The sequence below is a fragment of the Pogona vitticeps genome, chromosome 7, assembly GCF_051106095.1.
Source record: "Pogona vitticeps strain Pit_001003342236 chromosome 7, PviZW2.1, whole genome shotgun sequence".
Classification (NCBI taxonomy): Eukaryota; Metazoa; Chordata; class Lepidosauria; order Squamata; family Agamidae; genus Pogona; species Pogona vitticeps.
The window spans coordinates 29,876,077-29,902,000 of NC_135789.1; the positions used below are offsets into that span (position 1 = coordinate 29,876,077).

At 45.2% G+C, this 25,924-nt stretch overlaps 1 protein-coding gene across 4 annotated transcripts in view; it reads right to left on the reverse strand.

The window, feature by feature from the left end:
• USP32 (ubiquitin specific peptidase 32) overlaps positions 1-25,924 on the reverse strand; it is a 99,406-nt gene that overhangs the window by 73,007 nt on the left and 475 nt on the right. The gene's annotated exons all lie outside the window — the stretch shown is intronic.

Consider the following 25,924-nt stretch of genomic DNA (forward strand, 5'->3'; position numbering starts at 1 on the left):
CCAAAATTGACTGTGCCTGGGTTTGTTTTGTTTTACAATAATGTGGCCATTCCAGGGGATGCCAGAGTTGAAGATAAAGAACTGGAAAACTTAACAAAATACAGAGACCTGGCAATAAAAATGACTCGCTCGTGGATGAAACACATTTCAATTTGAATGTAGAAGACCCCAGATTTCACTCCCGGGATTTCCAGATAAAACATGCCAGGTAGCAGGTGGCAGGGAACATCCTCCCTTCTCAGACACAGAGCAGAAAACACCCAGATATAAGTGACTCTGAGTTGGCACAAGGTGGCCACCTTTCTTCGGAAAGGCTGTATTTACTTTTACATTTCCAGGGCTTTTACCAATGCATTACTGTATTTGCATAAAGGCAGCCAACACCCAGCCTTTGCCCCTTTTGAATAAACAGAAATCTGCCAGAAACATCTCGCTGACCAGCAGCTGGAAAATTTTCCCGACCGTTCGTGGGTTACGAAAGAAGACCAAAGCAAAGCGTGCTGCTTCCACGCTGCCCCAACAGCACTTAAAGAGTCTCAACTGCAATACTGCAGTTTAAGCGCTGCCCCTCTAGACTCCTCACAAGTAAAGGTGCACCATAAAGGAAAGGAAAGCAAAACATGTGGAAGAGAGAAAACAGGGGAAACCGAGAGCATTCAAGGGAGCTAAAAAAAAAATGAACCTTCAGCTACCAGACAGAGAGGAAGCTAAACAAAGCTTCAGACACAGGGTAATTCGGCAAATAAAGCTAGAGAAAATTGCTTAAGCCCTGTTTGCCCAAGTTAAACAAGGAGCAGCCAGCGCTGGAAGATCCGTCTGCTAGACAAAGAGATGGTGTGTGCATTTTCTGAAAGAAGGCAAACACTATGACGATGACAACACCCATATTATATGGTTTTAGGACATGTGGCTTTGTTACATGTGCTAAAGTGAGGTGCAGCTATTTTATATGCCGCTGAGGTTATGGTGAATGTCAGTTATAGTGAGGCTAGGCAACCTGGCCCTTGGCCGGGTGTCCTGGCCGGGTGGATCTGATTTAAATTTAATGTACATTTTGAAAAATCAGATTATTTTTGCTGATTTAAAATTTTCTAATTGATTTTTAAAAACAGCGATTTAAATTGTTCTCTTTTTAAAAATTTAAATAAACACAATGATTTTTATCCACCCTGTGTCCTGGTTGACAAATCCCATAACCCCTCACCGTTGGCCCTTCTGGTCTGAGCTGGTGGGAATTCACAGATATACGACACAGGCCGGCACTCCTTTTCCCACAATGCTTAGGTTTGGATGAACCTATTCTTGGACTACAATGCCCAGAAGGCTTCACCGCTAGTTGTGTGGGCCAGGATTTCTGGGAGTAGCAGTCCAAGAACATCTGCGGACCCCAGGTTGGCAACCACTGGCCTAGACCATCCATTTTTGCTGAACTTTAAATCAAATGAGACTTCAGCCATTGAATGAAGCCAGGGAAACCTGAGTCACATCCAATGCGATGCTTTCCAATGGGCGTTCATAAACTGGTTTATTGGCTTTTCCAAAAATGCTATTATTCAGACTACCAATCCAGCAGGGGAGGTAAGCCACTCAAGGCTGGTGGTCCATACAAAGACACTGAACATCGTTGCAACTGTAAATACTGGCTCAGCCCAGCAGAAGGCAGATGACACAGATGTGGGCTGCAATGCTAAGAATGGCAAAAATGTAGTTTTTAATGAAAGCCTTGAGATTTACCAACCAGAGGCTGCTGCAGGAAAACCCACACACACACAAAAAATCAAATAATCCTGTTTCTGAGCATTCAGACGAAAGGGTGCTCTTCAGAAGCCTTCCTTCCCCCACCCTCTGATTCACCCTTTCATGCACAAACAGAAAATGGGTTATCTCAAACTTTCTACGTTGTGCCAAAAGGGTTTAAGAAAGAGAGAGGAACTTGGCCCGTCAATGTGCACAATCCCTTACTAGTGACTTCCATCGGTCTCAAAGCTCTGTAGGTCCAACGTACAGAATCAGAGAATAATAGAGTTGGGAGGCCATTGAGTCCAATTCCCTCCTCAATGCAGGAATCCAAATCAAAGTAATATCCGACAGACGATGGTGCGATTTTCTCTTAAATACCTCCAGCATTGGAGCCCTCACCACTTCCCGAGGTCATTGTTTCCATTGTTCTACTACTCTAACAGTCAGGAATTTTTTCCCGATATTCAACAGAAATCTGGCTTCCTGTACCATGAGCCGACAGTAATTGTCCTGCACACTTAAGATAACCGAGAACAGATCCTGCCCTTCCTCTATATGACTACCTTTGAAGTATTTGGATAGTGCTATTGTATCTCCCTCTTCTTTTCTCAAGGCGAAACATGCCCATCGCAAGACAAAGCATCTCCAACTCTGCTTTAAGTGGCGAAAGTAAGAGAGGCACCATTGTTGTTGTTGTTGTTGTTGTTGTTGAAGATTGGTGAATCAGAAACCCATGCCCATCTACTGCAGATCAGCCCAAGATTGGCCATCAGATCCGGATGTACCCTCTAATCACTTCTGGTTTAGATGCTGCTCCGGCATGATCACAACACTGGGCAGCAATTCTAACAATATTAAGTGAAATATTTCTACAACGCATGTAAAATGAAATTGCACAAATGAGAAGTAAGGCAAAAAGGAGCCGCAGCTCTCTTTTTTAAAGGCCCCCACATGCTTTCATAAATTTATTATTAAAAATGGCAGTTACAACCCCCAAAATTCTTTTCTGCTCCTCGAAGCCCCAGATGTGGCAGATTTGCAGGAAATCCCAACCCACACCCATACCCTGGGGCGGGGGGGGGGGGAGGAAGAGAGGTATCTGGAAGCAATTCAAAGATTCATAACAGGTCTAATCCCGGAATAAAAGGCGCAGCAGAAAGAGCAAGGGTGAAGGAATCAAGGACATCAAGGCAAATAGAAATCAGTTTCTGGACTATTCTATGTGTCGGTGGGGTTCTGGGAACCTGACCTTCCATGGAAAAAGTCAACTTGGAAAGAGACAAACTCACACCCTCCTTTTATCTCCTGTTCCTGGCCACTTCCAAGAAAGAACACTTCACTGTAGGTTGTTGATGCTCTTCAATGACAGGGCACTGATTAAAAAAAACTTGTAAGCTTATATTTTCTGAAATCAAAGCAGCCTCAAAGGGAGATCTAACACTTGGCCATCCCTCTTTCCCCCCAGGATTATGCAGATTTCGGACCAGGGAACAGGCGCAAGAGATTGTGGGTGACAGGGTTGAAAAAGGCCCATTGACTTGCACAAAGGGGACTTAAGAATACCTGCTTGTTGGCTCTTTGTAGGAGAGACCGTATCCCTGTGCTGTTTGCAAAGCTTTGTAGGTCTAGCCTTGAGGATGGTGATGGAGAACTCTCTCTCTCTGTTTAGGTGTAAGTATGAGATGGGGAGATTAGCTTCCTTATTTTCTGGTGTGTTATCCTTGAATGCTATAAACCTGTAACCACATTTCCTTCTGTATTTTGAGAAACCTTTTCTTATACAGGAATTTTATCCTTTTCGATGGCCCTTTTTCTCTTTCTTTCTAATAAATTACAAAAATGCTCTCAAGCAGTGTGGTCTGGAGTTTTGGCTGAAGAGAGGTGGTGGTGGAACTGAACGCCAGGGCTGGCCTCAACCAGATCCTGAGAGATTCCTGGGTGTTTGTGTGGCAGCTACCTTCACCAGGCTGATGCGTGCTGGCTTTTGTGCGTGCCTAGCCTTGTGGATTTTGGGTTCTGGACTCCCTGGAACATCACCTGGGCTGGGAGAACTGGCAAGTCGAGAGGAATTCAGAACTGGGGGGGGGATTATAGCCATCACCACAATTGACTCTCCTTGGGCTAAGCAGCTATGAAAGGGGAGTCCCTGACCAGGGGTCCATGACAGTCGGAAATCCAAAGGTTGCTTAAATTACTTGTTCTGGGTGTTTGATTCAACTTTCACAGACAGAATATTAGGAACGAACCCACAAACACACTTTCTGCCATTTTGATCTGGGAGGATCAAAATTTCCTTTATCCCAAATTCCTCCACAAACTAGCAGCCAAAGCCTATTATTTAACAAGCGGCAGCTTTGCAGGTTTGATACCAATCTTGCGGGGCAGAAATTAATCTCCAGTGACTAAATTATCTTGGCTGTAATCAACGGCTCAGTGCTCCCTCCCAGGAACTCCTGTCCTACTTATACATGGAAATTGCTGCTGGAGAAAGGACACCGTTGTCAGGCTGATGGCTGTGTTTGAGAATGAGACCAATTTTCTGAGTATTTCCACACACACTCCAAATAATTTGCTAGATCTGAAACAAAGAATATTTGAGAGGGAGATCAGCATCTAGAGCTCGCCAGCTACACCTCATAATGTAACTACAACTTTCTAGTTATTTTTCCGGTTACAGTCGTGCCCCGCTTAACGATTACCCCATATTATGATGAATCTGCTTCACGACGATGTTTTAAATGGGTTTTTTTCGCTTTGCGAAGATCAGTTCCCTGCTTCGGGAACTGATTTTTCGCATTTCGATGATCAAAACAGCTGATTGTCGGCTTTTCAAAATGGCAGCCAGCTGCTCAAAATCGCTCCCCACTGTGTTTTTGGACGGATTCCTCGCTCTACAGGCACCGAAAATTGCCGCCCCTATGGAGGATCTTTGCTGGACGATGAGTTTTTCAGCCCACTGGAATGCATGGAACTGTTTTCAATGCATTTCAATGGGCTTTTTAAATTTCGCTTTATGACATTTTCGCTCTACAGCGATTTCACTGGAACGAATTAACGTCGTTAAGCGAGGCACCACTGTATATTATGGGGATGCAACCTCGGCTGATACTACAAGAGCAATGTCCATGGTTCAAGTACTACCTGCTGGTGCTATCGTCTATAATACTAACCTAGAAGACCCCACTTTCCTCTGACTTGGTGTATTGTCAGAACTGAACTCAGACTAGGAAGCTCCTGGATCTAAGTCCACCTTGGCCAGAAACTCACTGAAGTGACCACAGGCATCCGTTGTTTCATCCCCCAGCCTCACCTCAACCCAACAGTTAATCCTGACCTACATTACACAGTGGCTGTAAGGCTAACAGCTAAGTATTACTGATGCTGCACCAACTCAGTGTAACACTCTTTCCTGCTTTATAAACACAGCCACTCAAAATTCTAAGCTAGGGAAAAGTCGAGGTTATGGATCTGTAGACATTTATTCGAGCCACAAAAGAGGGGGGAAGTTTCCCAAAGAAGACCACGTTTTCCGACATTTTGGATCAGCCACCCAAACCGAGCACTCTTGAAGGGTGTAAAATATCCCCTTCTCTCAGTTGGCATGGCCAACGATGGCCAGAAATGCTTGGCATGAGAACTCTGACACATCTGGAAGGCGTCGGGATGGGAAAGACTCTTTCAAAGAGAAAGGGAGGCGATAGGCGTGTGTGGATTATGGCTTCAAGCCAACATGATTTACAGGGAAGATGATTGGGTGCAGAGTAATTCATTCCCTTGTACATGATGCATTTTATACCTCTCTTCCCTGAGCAGACATGTCCTTCCACGAGGAGCTGCTGGACAAAACTGAGGACACAGATTTGTTCAGTTTTCAATGGCATTTCATCCATTCCCTCTGCTACCAATTTCGCCATACGGAACAAGGAGTTGTTGAAATTTGGTTTGAGGTGGAGGTGTTGCAGAAGTGAGGGAATGATCTGCAGCAACATATCTATTACTGGAAGATTTCCTACCTGCACATCATCAGAACCTTTCACCCGTCTCGCTGCTCTTTTCAGTGCCTAATCCCTGTGGGATTAGACCAAAGATTTATATAATCCAATATTCTATGTACAAGAAATTATATCAGGCTTTTCATTGACGCAAGCCAGCAAGCTCTCTCATTCCTCGCAATCAAGCACCACAGTGATTTCCTGCTTCTATGTCAGGAAACTGAGGCTTCTCTGAGGTTTGTTTGATCAGGTTTATCCCACTGTGGTTAGAGTTTTGGACGGGGACTAGCAAGACCCAAGGTTCTAGTTCTCACTATGTCATGAAATTCTCTAGATGGGGCTGGGACTCTCTCCGAAAACCTGACCTGCTTCAGATGCAGTGTAGATAAAATCAATTATTATTTTGTTTAAAAAAATCAATTTAAATTGTGATTTAAATGTTTAAAAATCAATTTTTGGATTTAAATAGTTTTAAAAATCTGATTTTTAAATTTTTTTTCCAAAGAATTTGATTTAGATCAAACCCCCCTCCCCCTTGCTTATGGGGCTGATGTCTGCATAAAGTGAAGAAAAAGAAAAGCACAGCTTTTCAATCATTATTGCCCACTCACACCCGTATGTCACCGCCTGACAGTAACCCCAGATACGGCAACGCTGAAGGTGAATTCCTTTCACATAACTCAAGATCTTTTTTTTTTGCCAGAGAAACTCCAATACAAAGAGCAAACATATTCCTGATAGTCCCGACACTTGGGAGAAAAGAGGGCCACCTGTTCACCAGCAGGACAAGAAACCCTGGAGAACGCCGAATGGATGCCAAGAAAACCAATTCTAAGAATGAAACAGCCCCCAGTCTGACTTTGGTAAATGACAAGAACCCTCTGTTTCAACAGAGTTAATCTGGAAGGGCAAATACTGCAAAAGGCTTGGCCATTTTTAAAGTTTCCATTTCTACAGTCGCCTTTCCCATTCAGGTGTTTTATCTGAATATCTACAAATGTGTTAAATCACCACACACCAAAGAAAAAAGAGAGAGAGTGCGCACACCCAACCCATGCACTATAAACAGCGCAACCCGCATGTCGCTCATGAGACGGTGGCCTCGTCGTCCTGCCTCTAACTCTTCAGGTTGCGTTCCGAGTGTCTCCGTTGGAAAGGCACAAGATTTTGTGGTGAATATTCAAAACACAGAAAAGTTATTTTCAGGGCAACGAACAGCGAATCTTTGGGCCAGCATGGCCACTGAATGATGCTGCCTTTATAAATTGTCTTAAGATTCCACAAAGCCATCACAAAAGCAGAAATCTTCTCAAGAGAAATAAATAAATGCTGTAATACAATACCTCCCCAGGTGTTCTTGGACTGCAACTCCCAGAAGCCTTCACCACGAGTTGTGCTGCCCAGGAATTCTGGGAGTTGTAGTCCAAGAACATCTGGCGGACCCAAGGCTGAGAACCTCTGGTCTAGAGAACCCTAGACAGACCACATCATCTTCGTATTCACGGATGATAGATTGATACAGTAGCCCTCTTCTGAGGATCTAGCTACTGAGCCTTGGGATTGCAAAAAAGAGAATTGTGTTAATGATCAAAACAATTTCAACCTAGCACATCTGCAAAAAAATAAAAAATTTTCCACACAATTCTGGTCATCTGTGGTGTGCATAAAACGTCCCAAAGGAATCGAGCAGGAAAACTCTGCAGAAGTTGGTTCTTAATTTCCGCACATTTCTGCCGTTATTATTTTTGGACACCAAGGACGACAACGGGTGCGTGGGCAGGCGAGCGATTAAGACATTTTTCGAGAACTTGCGTGAACAGATCCACAAGGCCATTTTCCAAACCGACAGACAGCAGCAGCTACTCCCACTGGTCCAACGCTCAAAATAATTCTGTGGCGCCTATTTTCAGAGATTATCCACAGTGTTCCAGTCCTTTTTCCCCCCCTTTCAAAGAAAGTTTTTAACGGCCCAGCACAGCTGGCCTCGTCAAAAAAGAATAGAATAGAATAAAGGGAACAAAGAAGAGAGGTTTTTTTTGATAAGGCAAACGGAACATGAGAAAGGAACAGATACAAGTGAACGAAAAGGCGAAGACAAGAAAATGAAACCTGGCAGAACTTTTAGTACAGAGGAAGAGAGCAAATGAAAACAGAAGTCCCACATGGGGAGGGCGAATGGCGAATACAGGGACCTGCGAAACCAACTCTTATGAGGTCAGATACTTGGTCCATTTCTGCCAGCATTGTCGACTCGGGCTGGCAGCAGCTCTCCAAGGTTTGAGGCAAGACTCTTGCATGGTGGTCCCCCATCCAAATGCTTCAAATGAGGCCTATGTCAACTATGAGACCCAATGAAAGCGGGTCAATGGATCCATTTGTCAACCGAAAAGCATGGCGCTCAACTGCTTGGCCAAGTTCATCCTCAGGCACGCGCAACGGCATTGCAAGCAAAAGACGACCGTGAGGCAAAGCATAGACTAGAGGGGACAGCTCGCAGACATCTCGCCCCCCCCCGAAGCAAAATAAACGGTGGGTGTGGAACGGATAGCCTTTGCATAGGCTGGCTAGAGGTGGAAAGCCTTCGGTCATCCAGATGTTACAAACCACAGCAACTACCACCCAAGATGTTGAAAGCTCAAACATTCAGAGGGCCAAACATCTGCTCCCCAGGTAGAAAACATAGAAAACAACATCTGTATTGTTCAAGACCTCCTGTGATCCAAAGGCAGAGGTGCTTCTTTGGTTCTGACGGCCAAACTCCGCCCCTCGGCATCTTCTTCTGCTGGCCAGGGCCAAAGGTTGTGACCCAAAGACACCATTAGGTTAAAGCTTCAACTGCCATTACATCTTAGGGACTCAACCGGGGGAAAACCTGAGGATGGGGGTCTCTGGCCTCCAAAAAGCCAGATTTAGCCATAGGGCTTAAGGTTCCTCACCCCTGGTGTAAATCCAGTTTCCTGCACAGCCCCTCATTCTTCAGCATACACTGGCAGTAGAAATACAGCAACCAGGGGCAACTCTACCATTCAGTGTCTTTAGGTGCAGAGACCTGTGAAACGTGCCTTAGGCTGAGAAGGGGACAAATTAAGTCTACCAAGGGAAAGGTGGCGTCATACAAGGTCATGGGGCATGCTGGTGTCTAGAACCTCTACATGCGCCGCCTACACAGGATCAGGTGGGTCCGTTGCTGGGCCTCAGGGTTTGCTTCCTAGAAGAAGCCACGTCAGTTACACCAGCTTCCCAGCCCGAAGGCACCAGAGCGCTCTCTCTTCCAAGCACGCAGGCATTATCTATCGGAGCTTGGAGAAGAAAGCCCACGGCTGCATTTCAGAACTGAACGAAGGCTTCGAGGAGTTGCTGCTGCACGCCCCCTGCCACGCATTAAAAACAGAGGCACACAACCGGAGTGTGTACATAGGCGCCAATCTCATGCCACTGCTCCAGACTTAGGTGGCAGTAGCGCAATCAATGTAACTTCCCAATTATGCAAATTAAGCCAACAGGTAGGGGTAGGGGTAGGGGTAGGGGTAGGGGTAGGGGTAGGGGTAGGTGTGTGTGTGTGTGTGTGTGTGTGTGTGTGTGTGTATTCTTCTATCAGGGCAGCGAGACATTTCCGTCCCTTCTCTTTAGGAGCATTGGTTGAGCTTTAGAGATTTCCACAGATTCTGGGGAAAAGGAGAACGGCTACCTTCTGCTGGAAATAAAATAGCATTAGAAGAAGAGTCCACAGGAACGGAGGTGAGGTGGACCTGAGGTTTTAAATTATCCCTTCCCCTTTTTCCAAATTTGTATTTGTTCTTTTAAAGAAATGGCATAAAGGATTCCCAGTTCTGGAAGCAGCGAGACAGACCATTTTATTTAGAGCTGATGTTTTAGGGTGTGTGCATTTGTTACCAACATAAGCATTGTTCGCTGTTCATTTTCTACAGGTTTGTGATACCAGCTGCCTCAAAGCAAAACAATGAGAGTAATCGGCTGAGAACACTCAAGTGTTTAGCACATTTAATTTATAATTAGAAAACAAAATCAATTAATGCCAGAAGACGTAAGATGCAGAACAAAGAGGGCTTGAATTTTTTATGCAAATTTATAATCTTTGCTTGGAAGTAGAATTGCATTAGCCAAACACGAGTACAAAATTTATGCGAGTCTCCGAACACATTTATTTGTCGTCTCTAAGACTAATAGCAAATGATGGTGCATCTCTTCCAGTTTCCCATCAGTAGATAGAAACCACAAGTGAACTAATACGTCTTTCCTTCTGTTTACTCTTTTTTTTGCATTATATACAAAATAGGATACCAAATAAAAGTATACAACTTTAAACGCACATATTTGAAAAATGCACAGACAAACCTGTCTAAATCAATGAAGAAAATGCATACAAAATGTTTACATTAAGAAAAATGGTGTTGAAAAAAAATACACATATGCATCGCAAAATATGCATCCATGTAAGCACAGACAAAAAAAAATCTTGCAAACAGCTACAAAGGAAGGGCGGGAGGAAAATCCAGGTGAGAATTGGAGAGAAAAACACACATACACACGAAGAACTTAAGACAGGATTTTCCCGTCCTTTCTTGCCTCTCCCATGGATCAATCGCCCTTGGGAGACTTTCCATGCGCCGCAGGCGAGCGGAAGGAAACCCTAAATGGCAAGAGAGAGGTCAAGTGATAAATCTCTTCTGTGCACCAAAAGTGGGTGCGTGGGGAGGGAGGCGACCTGTTTCGGAGACCACGGCTTCCATGACTACCAACCACGCGCCCTGGCTTCCAGCATCTCCCCCACGTTGCAACATCTGCTCGTTTCCAGATGCCCAACTTTAATATAGCAAAAGCGGCAGAAGGCGCGACACCCCAACTTCTCAAAGCGACTGCAGTTCTATTCTTGAAATTCACAGATGCTGTAAAAACGAGGATCTATATATACCTTCCTGGTGATTCCTCCTTTGTCATATGGTGCTGTTTTTAGTTCGACTGGGAAATATCCAGTTTTTAAAAACTGCATCTTTCCTTATCCGGTGGCACATAAAAAGAGACTGACCGTCCTGCAGACCTTCGGCAGCGCTTATGTGTTGGGAGAGCTGCATGGCAATGTTTCTGAACCACAGAATCCCTCAGGCCGGTGGCCAAAGGGCACGCTGGCTGAGGAACCAGTCTATAGTACAAGTAACGTTGCCTTCTTTTGGCTGTTTCGTGGGCTTCTTTTCCAACTCCCTTCAAGAATCCAGACTTCGGGAACGCAGAAAGCCCAAGCTGAGGTTGATAAATCCAACTTGGTAAGACAAGGCTGCCTTGTTCCAATCTCCCAAGATTGGCTAAAAGCGGAGGCTCCTAATGAGATTGTCCAGCTGGCAAAATCTCAGGCAAAAAAAAAGTGGATACAGAGAGAAGCTCATGTTCCCGGCGAACCCTCCCCGAGAAAGGCTACACAAGAATAGCAGTTGTTTTCAAAATTTCTGAGAACAGAGGCAGTCGGTGGGTTTCTACTTGGCTACACGGGCTTCATAGTCTCTGTGTGGCTGTTACTCTCCATCATCTTCTCCTTACAGTGGTGCCTCACTTGATGATGTTAATTCGTTCCAGCGAAATTGCTGTAAAGCGAAAATGTCATAAAGCAAAATAAAAAAGCCAACTGATATGCACTGAAAACCTTTCAATGCGTTCCAATCGGCTGAATAACTCACCGTCCAGCGAAGATCCTCCATAGGGGTGGCCATTTTCCATGCCTGTAGAGCGAGGAATCCGTCCAAAAACACAGCCATTTTGAGCAGCCGGCGGCCATTTTGAAAACCCGACGATCAATTGTTTTGATCGTCGTAATGAGAAGAATCGGTTCCCGAAGCAGGGAACCGATCATCGTCAAATGAAAAAAAAACATTAAAACATCATTTTGCGATCGCAAGGGCGTGAAGCGGATTCGTCATTATACGGGGTAATCGTTAAGCGAGGCACAACTGTATCTGTTTTCCTCTTGTAAAGGAAGTGAAGGGGGACAGAAGGAGTTACTGGGTGACGTACAGTACCTCTGGAACAGCAATCAAGAACAGAACAGTGAAGCCAATTCTGAGCATTTTTCTCCCAGGAAACCCTTGAAGAATTGACTTGACTATGTTATTAGAAATGTCTAGAAACACGGAAGTGTGCCTTGCGGAATTCTTCTGGAAAAGAGAAACAGAAAGCTTCTACAATTCGCTTCTCATTTAAATTACGGTATTTATTTACTTTAAGCAAATCTAATATGTCCTATAAAAACAATCACTCAGCCAAAACAATCTCAAACTATTCAACTGCTTTTCAACAAGAACTCAGGAAAACGAAATCCACACTGCAGAGATAAGCACCTTTTAAAAAAAAAAAAAACAGGTTGCTGTTTAAAAATATATTAAAGCCTACATCTTTATCTCTTAAACATGAAGTCAGCTACTGAGTGTACCCACTGAGCTGAAGTCTGCTCTTCTGTATAAAAGAACCACAGAAACGAAAAGCCAGTTTTTTAAAGTACCAGCATTTCTTCATCCTTTCAAATCCATGTTCCCTTGAAATTTATGATGAATAATAGACCCAGCATGGCCCACTGTGGATGATGCAACAAGCTAGGTATTGAGAAAACAAAAGTATAATGCCCTCAGCCAGTTTTTTAAAACTATATATACAGAGATTGCAACATCGGCTGCTTCCCCAGATCACACACAACTCCTGTACGTCCTGCTGTTTGAGAATCACTGTCTTAAGAGCCTGTAATTTAAGCAGACTCACAAGACAAATGTTCCTATGGCCATGCTTCGCAAGACGAATGTTTTCCTTTTTCTTTTTGTTCCTGCCTCATGTTTGCTGATTTTTAAATGTTTTTCTATGATGTTTAAAAAGTTAGTGTTAAATCATCTGCACAACATGTATGGCTTTAAAGAGAACTTAATAAATCCTTTGTAAACCAAATGTGACTTTGTTCTGACTTTTTTTGCCCATAGGAATGCATTAATTAGATATCAGTGCATTCCTATGGGAAAACATGTTTCGCAAGATGAATTTTTCGCAAGACATTATTAACCGCGGAACGAATTAAATTTGTCTTGCGAGGCAGCACTGTATTCCCTTAACCCGACAGCCCTATAAGTAAATCCTAGCCACAGCCTGAAACTTGCCCACCACCGGACTGCATAATAGTGGGGGATATATGACCCCATATTCCTGTTGAACTACAACCTCCCTCAGCTCAAGGCAGCACAAGTGATAGTGATGGGAGAAGAGAAACATCTGGAGGGCCGAATCGTCCTGATCTCTCTAGCTCTGTGCTGCTCAACCTTGGGGTCCCAGATGTTCTTGGACTACAACTCCCAGAGTCCTTCACCACCCGTTGTGCTGGCTGGGATTTCTGGTAACTGCAGTTCAAGAACATCTGGGTTACCCAAGGTTGTGAATTACTTCTCTAGGAAGAGTCTATCAAACTGTCTACTCACTCCTCATACACTTCATTTTAAAATAGTGACATTGCCTCATTATGGATTTTGAAACTTGTTTTTAAGGGACCGGGGTTACCTTTGTTTCTTATGCTTCCGAAGTCACCAGCTGAACCCAAATGAAGTGTACATCAAATACAGCAACATTACTTATCAAATATGCCTTACCCAGACATTCCGCTGGTTGCAGCAGGATTTTATAAATGTATTCTTTTAAAACCAATGAAACTTTATCGTTAAGTTCCCTTTTTCACTTCCCCTTCTGGCAGAAACCAACCTATTTCACACATGCAGGCATTTGAGGGATTTTTACAAACGCAAGAACTCCAAAGTTGTGAGCAGACTACAAGGACGTCATGGAGTTCAGTGGCATTCGGTAAATCAAAATCTATACTGAGTAAACGTTGCGGGTTTCTTGGCCTTAGAAAAAGAGAAAGAATTTATTTTTAGGCTTAATTCTATACCAGAAGAGTGTCAGGAATAAACCTGAAGGTGAGAGGTAGGAAGTTGTGGTTTATGGAGAGACGTTTGCCAAAGGCCGGCCATGCTACTGCATATGGGCAACCCTAACCACTCAAGCTGCCTTTCAAAATTATAGGGAAAGATGTGCCGATTAAATTTCTTTTTTTCCTGCATTGGGTACGAAGCTGCCTTCGAAGACGGAGCTCCAAGCAAAATTTGCTAAGAAAAGCATAGCTACAAAATAAAATGTGTTTCCACTCTGCCAAGCTTATGATTCACTGTTAATGACTGCAGGCAATTCTCTTTACCTCCTCTGTCACCTTCGTTTCCTCTTACCCTTAATCTCCTCTTGTCAGAAATTAAAAGAGGGCTATTACTGGAATGTTAACAAATCAAGGGTCTTCCTTGGTTACCAACCAAGAACAAATGTCAAAAGAGACCAGGAACCAGACATGGTAGCCGCAGCAACAGGGAATTATTAAATGTACTTGTTTAAACAAAATATCTGTTGCCCAGAATTTAAATCAGCAATAAGGAGAGAGAAAGAAATGCATTATTGGGAAATTAAAGGAATATTATGGGATATATTAAAGGGCTCTTCTTCAATTATTTATGTTGTTGTTTAGTCGTTGAGTCGTGTCCGACTCTTTGTGACCCCATGGACCAGAGCACACCAGGCCCTCCCGTCTTCCACTGCCTCCTGGAGTTTGGTCAAATTCATGTTGGTTGCTTTGATGACACTGTCCAACCATCTCATCCTCTGTCGTCCTCTTCTCCTCTTGCCCTCACACTTTCCCAACATCAGGGTCTTTTCCAGGGAGTCTCCTCTTCTCATGAGATGGCCAAAGTATTGGAGCCTCAGCTTTAGGATCTGTCCTTCCAGTGGGGACTCAGGGCTGATTTCCTGATTTTCCATGATTTATACTGACTGTCAAAAAGGAATGATACTGTATTCTAATATGGAAAATCAGTAAGAAATATCTCCAGTCACTAGGGGGCAGGTTTTCCCAACCAACACATACGTTTGTAGTCGCTGCAACTTGAAGCCAGAGTAGAGCAGTTCAAGGGACAGAGTTAGAAGGCTGTCCCTGAATATTATTGTACGGAAACATGCAGCTATTGGAAAGGAGCACATAGACTCTCCCTTCAGGGGTCTGTACAGACCATCCCAGGGTTTCAGTGTCATCAAGTTAAGAGCAACTGCAACCAATGCAAAGACAGGCATGTTGGGAACATGTGTGATGGTATGTATCTCTAAACCTACTTAGCAACTGTAAAAAAATATTAAAAATTGAAACAAAACAGTTGAACAACACTGTCTTAAAAATAAAACTGTTAAACAAAGCCATTTGACTACAGGGTATTACCGTACTTTCATAATTTTGAATGAAAAAAAAAATAGTTTTAAAACTTTTGTGATAACTGAGTCTTTTTCTGATATAGGAAACTGAAAGTAATACAAAGAGTCTTAAAAGTAACTTTCCAGCTGGTGGACTGTACATAACTTAGATATTGCACTTTAAACACTGCAGTAAGAGAAAAGAATAATGGTGTTCCCTTTTGCATACATGCAACACACACCTTACACAATTAAATCCCACTCCCATGATCAAACAAAAGAGTTGGACGTACAGTAATATTTCGAGAAAGGATTCAGTGCTTAAAGAAAAAATTATAAGCAAGTCCAATCAGAAAATCTACATATGATTCACACTTAGCTATGGTTAAGAGGAGCAGTATTTTTCTGTCCCCAAAATTAACTCGCCACAAATAGCAGAATTAAAGAAATTGGGTCTTCTTTTTTAATTGCTTGTACAAGCTTTCAGCAAGAGCTAGCTTTTGCTGGCAGGCTTTATCTTCTCACTGTCTAAATGACCTTTTCATAGGCGGGAGGGACATGAAGGAACTTATACAAAGCATATCTGAAGCAGAGCAAACATTGCACTGGCATGGGGCCATCAGGACCCTGTTTACCTTAAAACAAAGGGAGTTCATGCAAAACAAGAGGTGGGCAACAGTCTTCAAACACGACCACGCAAGCAAAAAAAAATCAACTGAGATGCTAGGGGGGGTAAACGCACCCAGATAATTTAAATATCTCAGTAGGCGATAACTAACCATGTGCATGAAGAGTCTGTGACTATGTGTAGTATTGGTTGAGTTCATGAAAGGCTCATTTCCCCCTTATCTCGAGAAAGGTGGCCTATAAATGAAACAAATGAGCAACAACAGCAACAATTTTTGTGGAACAGAAGACTCAAAATGTGGAACAACTTACAACAAAGACCAAAAACAAAAGGACAGAGAAAGTGCTTTGCATGCAGAACACCAGCATCGCCTGTAGGGTGGTGAAAAATATATATTGTTTTTTACAAAAAATCAAATTGATTTAAATCATAATTTAAATCAAAAAATCATTTTCTCCTTTAAAGTGTTAAAAAAAATCCATTTTGTTTAATTTAAATTGTGATTTAAAGCATTTTGAATTTGATTTAGATCCACCCAGATTGCCAATTAATAAAATCCTGTTGCAAATACAGTGGCGCCTCGCTAGACAGTTACCCCGCATGACAGTTTTTTCGCTAGACATTGGCTTTTTGCGATCGCTATAGCGATTCTCAAAACAGTGATTCCTATGGGGGAATTTTGCTCGACAATGTTTGGTCCCTGCTTTGCAAACCGATTTTCGCTAGTTAACGATTTTGACAGCTCCCTCCGCGCTCGCAAAACAGGTGTTTTTGGGACCTAAGCTTCGCAAGACAGTGATTTAAACAGCTGATCGGCGGTTTGCAAAGTGGCTTTCCTATGGCCGATCTTCACTAGACAACGACGATTCTTCCCAATTGAAACGCATTAAACAGGTTTCAATGCATTCCAATGGGGAAATGCTTTTCGCTAGACGATGATTTCGCTAAACAGCGATTTCAGTGGAACGGATTATCATCGTCTAGCGAGGCACCACTGTAATGAGAAAGAGACTTTTCTGACCAAGACTCAGGACAGCTGTCACTGGTCCTGGAAGAGAAGAGTATCACAAAGCGACAAGTTTCCTTAGAGGCCAGCTAAACCACCTCTTCGAAATGTCTTTCCAGTCATTCTGCTTCTCACGAATAGCCATCCAAATTCTAAAACAAGGGGCTTTCAATAAGGGAGAGGACCCCACGGGCGAGCGCCCTCCTCACCAAACCAACCTGTCGCCCTCTAAATGGTGATGGGCTTTCAGTCCCATCGTCCCTGATCTTTACAAGTGCTGGACGGGGTCCAAAAAGATCTATCGTTGACTGGCCCTGACTGGAGACAAACATCTACAGTGAAACAATTGCCTGATAGTCTATGAGCTTTGAAAAACGAGCCTTTAAGAAACAGGCATATGGTTTTGATTTAGAGGCGTCAACCTTCATAAGCCCAGGCTGTCTTCACTAGCAAACTCAAAGGCAACCGTGACATTTCGAGAAGGCTGTAGTATTTCAATCACAAAACAGACACAGCGCCCGTCACAGATTTTTCTCCCAGGATGGAGAAGAACACAGTGATGATTCATGACCAGTTTGGTCAATGACCCTCTTAGGGTAAGTCTTTGGAATATCTCAAGACTATCCGCTGGAAAGGGTTGAGAGGGAGGGAATGTAAGGAGGGACCCAAGCTTTCAGGGTTAGCATTCGTATCCCTGGTGGTGATATCAGGGCTGTACCGCTTCAGACTGTCCCGGATGGCACACTTCAATATGGCGCAAAAGGGCGAACAAGCTCTCACTGGTAACAACAGCATTTAATGACATGTTAAGCTTAAACCTAGGCTACACAGGAATGCCTGTGGTAATACTGGAAACGAATGCGCCTAGACACCCTGTCTCATTATGTGCTACTCTTTTTCTAGACCAGCATAGGAGATTTCAGTTCTGGGAGACAACGTGAGCTGACTGGAGAGAACATGGGATATGTATACATAGCGCTGTTCCCTCGGAGTTGCGTGCCCGTGAGGTGCTCGATCAGGGCTGCTCAGCCCAGCCAGTGTTGCTGTCCATTTGCTTCCGGTCGTGACCAGAGCGCCGTGCGCATGGGGGCGAGGCCCCCGCCCAGGGCGCTGGAAAATTAGAGGGAATGTTGACACATAGCCAAAAGATAAGCAATATTTATTTGTTTTGCTGCAGAGAACTCTTGAGAACTCACATCTTGTCCAGTGCCCTTATGCACGCTGCTACAGCAGGCCGTCCTAGCCTTTCGAAAGCCCCAAGAAAGAGTCTGGAAACCCTCATGCAAGGGGTGTCTCATCAAAGAGAGAGCACATAAATTTATTGGCCAGTATCCTATTGCAGATTTACACCTGAATAAATCACAGCAGCAAACTGCCAGTAACAAAGGAGACACTGCTTGCATTCTCAGCCAAATGCCAGTTGTGCAACTTGGCACTTGACTGCAAATGCAATCGGCAACTCGTTAATCGCCACCAACTCACCATGATTTACACTATGACACTTACACCACCAGAACTCCTGCAAGGGGGTGAGTGGGACTTTTCTTTCTTTCATAGCAGCCTACATCCAAGTGTGTACTGTGGATTGGTAAAGGACAGAGAGAGCAGCAGAAAGCGCCTGATACAAACAGTCCATATAAATTGAAGCCCACCCATACCTTTCGACGTTCCCAGTTCCAATCACCACCACAGCCAGTCAAAGCTAGGAAGCTTCGTTTCAAAGCTCAGCTCCTCTTCTCCATCCCAAACACAGAGAAGAACTAATGTCATCCAAGAGAACAACAATCTTATACTTTAGAAAAGGTGAGATGCTAGCAAGGCTGGGAAGCAAGATATGAATCACAGACTAATGGCAGGGGGCTGCTGCAAGGGTACGGGAACGTCAGGTGGCTCCCCAATGTCACGAGACAGCTGCTGATTTGCAAAGAAATCCCAGCCCCCTCCGCACCAACAAAAATGAATGGAGGGAATGCTATAAGGATCATTTTCAAACTCACTTCTCAAATTCCCCGGTTCATTCACAAGAACCTCTCCGTTGGAGACATCCGTCATGGGAAACCCATGCCAACAAGGTCCCTGCGGCAGTACGCTTGATTCTGGCTATCTCTGAACAGTCACTTTATATATCCAAATAATTAAATAAATGAGTTTGAGGGCTGCCTGTCAGCTGTGTGTTTCAGGAAGAAACTTTTGGCATCCCACTCAAATCACAGGAGAAATAAACAGAACGCCTCTCTCTCACACACACACAATTCAAGGCTATTGACGATTGCAGATGCATGTACGCCAAGGCATTTATACAGTGGTGCCTTGCATAACGAGCGCACCGTTTAACGACGAATCTGCATAGCGACATATTTTTTTAGATCGCTAATGCAATCACATTGAGATGTTTTAATGGGCAAAACATCGCATTGCGATGATCGGTAAGCGTTTCGCTTACCAATCTTCGCATTGCGATGTTCCTAAAACAGCTGATCGGCGGTTCCAAAATGGCCACCGGGTGCCCAAAATGGCCGCCGCAACCATTTTCGCGCGGTTTCCTCGCTTACCGAGGGCGCAAAAATGGCGGCGCTATGGAGGAACTTCGCTGAACAATGAGTCTGGGCCCCATAGGAACACATTAAACAAAGTTTAATGCGTTCCTAATGGGTTTTTCCGTTCCGTTTAGTGATGTTTCCACATAGCGACAATTAATCCAGAACAGATTAACGTCGCTATGCGGGGCACCACTGTATTTAGGATTTAACATCCAGAGTTCTCTAGGTCAGGCATAAACCCCAATAAGTTCGGGGAATGTTACTCCCAAGTGAGTATCGATACAGGGATTTCAGCTCTGAATTAACACACAATGCCACAGGTCTCAGGCTGTGGAGCCAGATGGTGGAAGTGCACTTTCCCCACCTTTTCTCCTTGATGATCCTTAGCGTTCCTTCTAGCTCTGCAGTTAAGAGGTGATGAGATAAAACAGGCAGCTAACCATATACTGTACATTTCCTGCATCCTTGGGAAGAGAAACTAGGAAAATCTAGACAACTAGTCTGCAAATTACTTTAAAAAAAATGTTTTGCCAAGTGTCTTAGAGCAACTTGCTCAAGTTGGTGTTCCCCAGATGCAATGACCGATCCCCCACCTCAGCCTTAACCACCATCCCCTAGGTTGGATGCTTCTTAGTGACTTCATAGGATTGGGGGTCGGGGCACGGTTAAACTCAAAAGGAACTTTAAAACAAAACCCCAAAATGTGAATTAAACTTGGCTGCACCTCTCCGGTGCTCCCCAAAGAACCATATCTGGTCAGCTATGCCTTGTTCTTTGGATCTAAATCAGCTGCCGGACCAGGTCTCCGTCAATAAACCAGGACTCTTCACCTGAATGTCAGAGCTGTAAGTAGCCTGGTCTGGGTCGGTGGTGAGATGTCACAACTGATTTTCTGAATATTCAAGCAAACTGGTTCTTTGTCTCCCTGCACCCACCCAATAAATCGGGCCGATCAGAGGTGAGGATGTTGAGGCTGAAAAAATGTTCCTCTGGGCTCCACTTCTGCGAGAATCTTTGCAGGGCAGAATACAGGCAGCATTCAAAATTTAGCACTTTAAAAATAGGGCGTGCCTTGGTCTAAATCTAATTTTAGCCCAACTGGAAAAGGGCCCCTGACATGAATAATATTTATCAATCAACACGAACGCACGTCCCATTGATTTCCATGGGTCTTTCTGAGTTAGAATTAAAACCGAGGTTCGCTCCTAATCTCTGGCTTCTGCGACGATTACGTTTTTGGACAGAAAGGGGAAAATCCGAGGGTCTCGGTTTTCCCCTGGTAGATGTGAGCCTCACTTGAGATAGACAACCAAGCAAAGAACTGGTTGCAGGCTTGCTCTAAAATGAACTGGCAAAGTTTAACATGGGAGGCAGGAAAAATCCCCCACCCCCCAAAAAAATCAGAAAGCTGCCAAGGTAACCCTTTGCATGGATGGAGCTTTCCACAAGCCTATGTAAAAGTTTTATTTTGGTGACATGTAAACACCCTGTGGTCTACTGCTGCGGCTTATAGTGTCATTGTGGGGCTGGAACCAGCACAGCTGAGGTGCCTAATTTGTTTCGCATACTGTTTTCATACACACATGCGCGCGCTCACGGAATGAATCACCAGCTAGGTAAACAGGCAAGTCCTTCAACCAACCCTTAAGCGGTAAAAACCAACCAAAACACCTTTTCTTGGGAATGACAGCTCGGAAAGAAGAGACCACTAAGGAGGTTGCCGACGCAGCTCGCATCACTAAACAGATGTGCCGTGTTCAGGGGCTTCTGGTTTTGCCATGAAACAACATCAACTGGTTTCAAGCCTGATTTGTGTCACTTGCCTCACATCTCCAGGAGGTCAACACAACCTTGCAAGGAAGTGAACAAAAGATACAACTTATGGACTGATACTAGTCCTTCACTCAAAGAAAGCACACTACAAACTTCTGCAAGAAACTTCCTTCTTGGTGGTTGCCTGGATGTTGATATTATTCACCCCAGGAGATTAGCTTCTTACAAGCTTGGACACAGTGGTATTCGTTCCACTCCCCCCCCCCTAGTTTTTCTTCAATCTCCTCCTGCACTATATGAATTTCAAGCCAATTTTCACATCTCGTGTTTTCTTCATTTCCCTTTTTAAAAGATCAAGAGGTTAAGTTTCACAACGAAAACGCAACCAGATTACAGCGCGCGGAAGCCCCAACGAAAGTTCACCTCCACTGCTCTACTGATAAGATTTTCATTGCAGAGTAGGATTTGATTTAAATCAAGGCAACTGTATTTTAACGTGGGGTCAGACCTTTAGAAACAATTAACAGCAACCACTGGGGGGGGGGGGAAATAACTGCTCACCACATTAAAATTTAAGGGCACAGACAAATTCTGCCATGGCTGATTTAAAATAATAAAAAAACTCAACCATTTTTGGAAAATTTCAAACCACACACCCATGCAATTGTGAGAGTGACAGCTGAAGAGATCCACTGATTTAAAATTAAATCTTGGCCTTGGGATTGCTGGAGTCATTTCATATAAAAATAAGAGCAAACCCTAACCCCTACACCGCATTGCCTCTTCTTATAGATCAAGTTCCTTTTACAGGCTAATTTAGTAAAAGTATAATCACACCAAAATGCCCAAATGAGACGTTTTCAATGTGTGGAAAACCTTGTTTCTCCCAAAACCTACGTTCTTTAGAAAACGTCCCAGAAAATGGTAACATGCAAGATATAATAATTTACAGTCCGGTCAAACCCAGCAATCTCAAGAATTTATACATCTGTGACTAGAGCAACCTTTGTTCTGTCAGGGATTTTCTGCACCTGTTTCAGAAAAGGAGCACAAAGATCACAAACACAACATTAGGGAACACAACAGTCACACCCCCTGTTTTATCAAGGGAACAGTACAGGCTGCTCCGAGTCCAGCCACGACCGTAAGGCAAAGGGCAGATTTGATTCTAAGAGAGAGGCAGACCAAGCCAGCTTCTGTCCCATAAGGAAGTAGGACCCTCGGAGGCTGCCTGATGTCACGCCATCGGAAACGAGGGAAACCCGGGGTGTCCCAAAGGGACGCCCTTGAGGCGGGAGGGTGGTCTTCCTCCATCCGGTGCTGCATCTGACCCAGCCTCTTCCAGGGCAGAGGGCCAACCAGAGACTGCTTGATTAGAGAAAAATGCACGCCGTCCAAGACTCAAGAGCCGGCGCCAAAGGGGTGCCACCAGAGTGGGGTCGGTGGCCAGCTGCGGCCCAACATCACCGCCCACTCAAGCCCCGCTCGCTTCCGAGAAAGCGGAGGGTTGCGGCCCCAGCGTCATCCGCCCTCGCCACCCTGTCTCGGTGTCAAAAACGGGCAAGCGCTTTGCACCGTTTTTGCACCGACAGGCACTGACAGCTCAGCAGGGAGGAAGGGGGGGGGGGAGAACATACTTGGCCGGATCCTTCCCCTTCTGCCTTCCCAACGTGACAGGGGTTTACAAGCCGGCTTCTGCTCTCACCCAGTAGCTCAGTTCTCGTTCTGGACTCTGCACATGCCCACCCAAACACACACACACACACACACACACACACACACTAACAATCCAGCTGGTACAGTCTCGCCAACAGGCATGCCACGGTTCAGTCCCGCCACCTGCCTCTCTCTCCTTCCTCCATGGCTCTCGTGAGCATTCCTTCTCCACGTCTTCTGCCCTGAAACCCTCTTACGATCCTGGCTCTCTCCTCTCGCCCGGCAATCTCTTCCTCTCTCTGCTTCCTCGGCCACTTCACCTTAAGGACCAGCCTCCCCACCGCCTCCCTTCTGCAGACGTCTGCAACCTCAAGGCTTCCACGCGCGTTTCCCTGACGCCCCCTCCCCTTTTTGGGATGCTTTCGACACCATCCCCACCCTCTCACTCCAATCGGTTCGGGCCTCCCTCCGGACTGGGGCTGCCTTACGTGCGGTCATGTTGACTTGCGGTGACCCTAACGGGGGGGTTTCTAGCAGAAGTGAAATATTTTCAGGGGTGGTTTTACCAGAGCTACCACTTCCCCATAAAATTTCCATGGTTGAGGGAAGATGTGAACACATCTCCAACCCCTCCTCTGCTTCTAGTTTTTCTCTCTCTCTCTCCACATTCTCCCACAGGAGCTTAGCTTCTCACCTGCAGGCCCACCAGGCCTTCTCCAGATTCTGGTGCTCTCTGCTTATTCTCCTGATTTATTCCAAACATCACCACCTCTAGGCTCTCCCCCGAGGCCTCAAATCTTCCTTCCCGGAGCCTCTCCCAAATCCCTGATCCTACAACACTGAGCCCAGCTTCGCTGATCCGAAGCCCCTTCCTCGTTGTGGACTGCCTACGTACTGGAGCAAATTACATTTACAGGAACCACGAGCGACACCCAATCCCCCCCCCCGACTCTCTCACAGCACCCTCCCGTCAGTCGCACCCACAACAAACTCTTCAGAAAATGTCACTCCAGGTTTGTTGACTTCCTTCACCCAATGACTCTTAGCACTAGGGACTCCATGGACAGCTCAACCAACCACCGAAGTGATCCCTTAAAGGCCCAAACAGAAATTTTATTATTATTTTTTCTACCAGACAGGTCTCTGCCAAGCCCTGCTTTAGCCACAGCTATCAACTGGTTATCCATTCTCTTCGCCGTTCCGTAATATTTTGCCCCACCGTTTCTGACTTTTTGCCTTTTCCGTTTCCCTTTTCACGCTGCCAACCGAAAACAGATTTATACGGCCACCGTTTCGTAAAACCCATCAAGATCGGTGCCTGAATTATGGGGTGCTGGTGGTAAAAAAGGCCTTCACAAAACCCGCAGTCTCCCATGTTAACCAACGCAGGGGCCTCGTACTTTCTGAAGGCGGGCGGCTCACGTGCGTTAATCTGTTTATCTATGCTTTGATGTGCCTCTCACCCACACACTGCCTTCGAGAACAACCACCGTCAAGCCCTGTCACTCCGCCAGGACAGTTAACGGCAACAATTAAGCCCATCACCTTTGCATTTAGATTACATTTCACAATTCCCTCTTCTCCCCTGTTTGTATCCCAGATTCTTTACTGATGTTTTACTCCCTGTACCTATCTGATAAAAGCCAATACACTGCCCATTATACTTATCTGTGCCAAACCAAACTTGGCAATCAGCCAATGTTTATTACACAACCGAAAGATCATTGCACAATGAAATAAAAATCAGATAAAACAATCCAAAAATTGTTACATTTAAAACCGTCACTTAACACTAGACCTGTACAATTTAGAAAGACTTCACATCAAGGGCATCCAGAAATCTCTGCACTACAGGCTAAAATTAACACAGAAAAAAAATGTTGCTGGGCAGCATCTGGCTGCAGGTTAGGAGTTCAATTCCACACTGTGTCTCCTGGGAGAAGAGCCAGCCTGGGTGGCCCTGGGCAAGCTACCCAGTCCCAGGGATACCCCCGGAAGAAGGGAACAGGCAGCTGCTTCTCAGCACTTTCTCCCAGGAAAACATTGAAAACGGCTGCCATAAGTCGGAATCGATTTGAAGGCATGTTATTATTAGTATAAAAATAAAACAATGATTTTAAAAAATACATATCTTAGTTTTACTTCCAGTTCAATTAAAAAGCCCAGGAGACAGTAATATAATATTTGGAAACCTGTAGCATAGAGGTGCAGTATTTGGTGTCCAGGCCACGATATATAGTGCATACATTACACAGCGTACAGTATACACTATATATCTGTCTGATCAAAACTTGCCCATCTTTCCTGTGGTCACGTTGACTCGAAAAAACAGCAATGGGCCTTTCTGGCCCTCTAAAACTCAAACCCTGGTCCTGCTTACTAACTCATTGAAGGATGACAGTATTCCCAAGCGTCAGCTGGCAACTTATACCATGTTTTGACTCAGACAATACTGGCAAAATTGACCCCCCCACCCAACCCAGTGAGTTCTTCTAGTCAACAAGCCACGTCTCAGCAGCCTTGCCCCCCCCCCCACGCACACCCTCAATTGCTCATGTCCCACCCGGACGCATGCCACGGCTTCCACCACAGTCCCACGCTGGGGGGGGGCAGCCTGAGCCACATCCATCCATGCATCTGAATACCCCTCCTCGCACAAACGCACACCAGTACCCGTCGTGATTCGCACGGATGGAGTCCTCTTAACTCTCCAAGAGGCTTCAAATATGGAACCTTAGGAGAAAGGGACCTTGGGGGAGGCCTTCTCCTTCTCTGGCCTCTCTGCCCACATCCTTAAGCCCACATTCTGGGGGCAACCACTCGCCGTGCTCCCCGCCAAATCCTCTCTCTCTCTCTCCCTCCCCCAGCAGCTATCCTGCCAGGGCTCAACCTCTCCTTCCCGACAACCACACTGCCAGCCAACAGCGCAGAAGGGGAGCTCCTGCTCTCACCCTGGCCTACCTCGCAGGGCTGTAGGGAGGACCAAGCGGGGGAGCAGCAGGTCGGCAGCTCCCGTCTCCAGTTGTGGGACGCCCATCGGCACGGGAATGTAAATAAGAAGTCGGTCCTGCCTCATCTTCCTATAAAACCCCAAGTATTTCCCCCACCCCATCTTCTTGGGGGCACACCTGTCTATTTGCATGCCTCGTTAGCTTAACACCCCCCCTTCTCAAAAACCAGAGAGAGAGAGAGAGAGAATCACCCCTCGGGCTCAGCCCATAAAATGATGGGGCTGGAAGGGGGCCCCTAAGGCTATCCAGCCCAACCCCCCCCCCGCCTTGATGCCAAGGCCTCCCCCCACCCACTTTCCCCCTCATTTGCATAC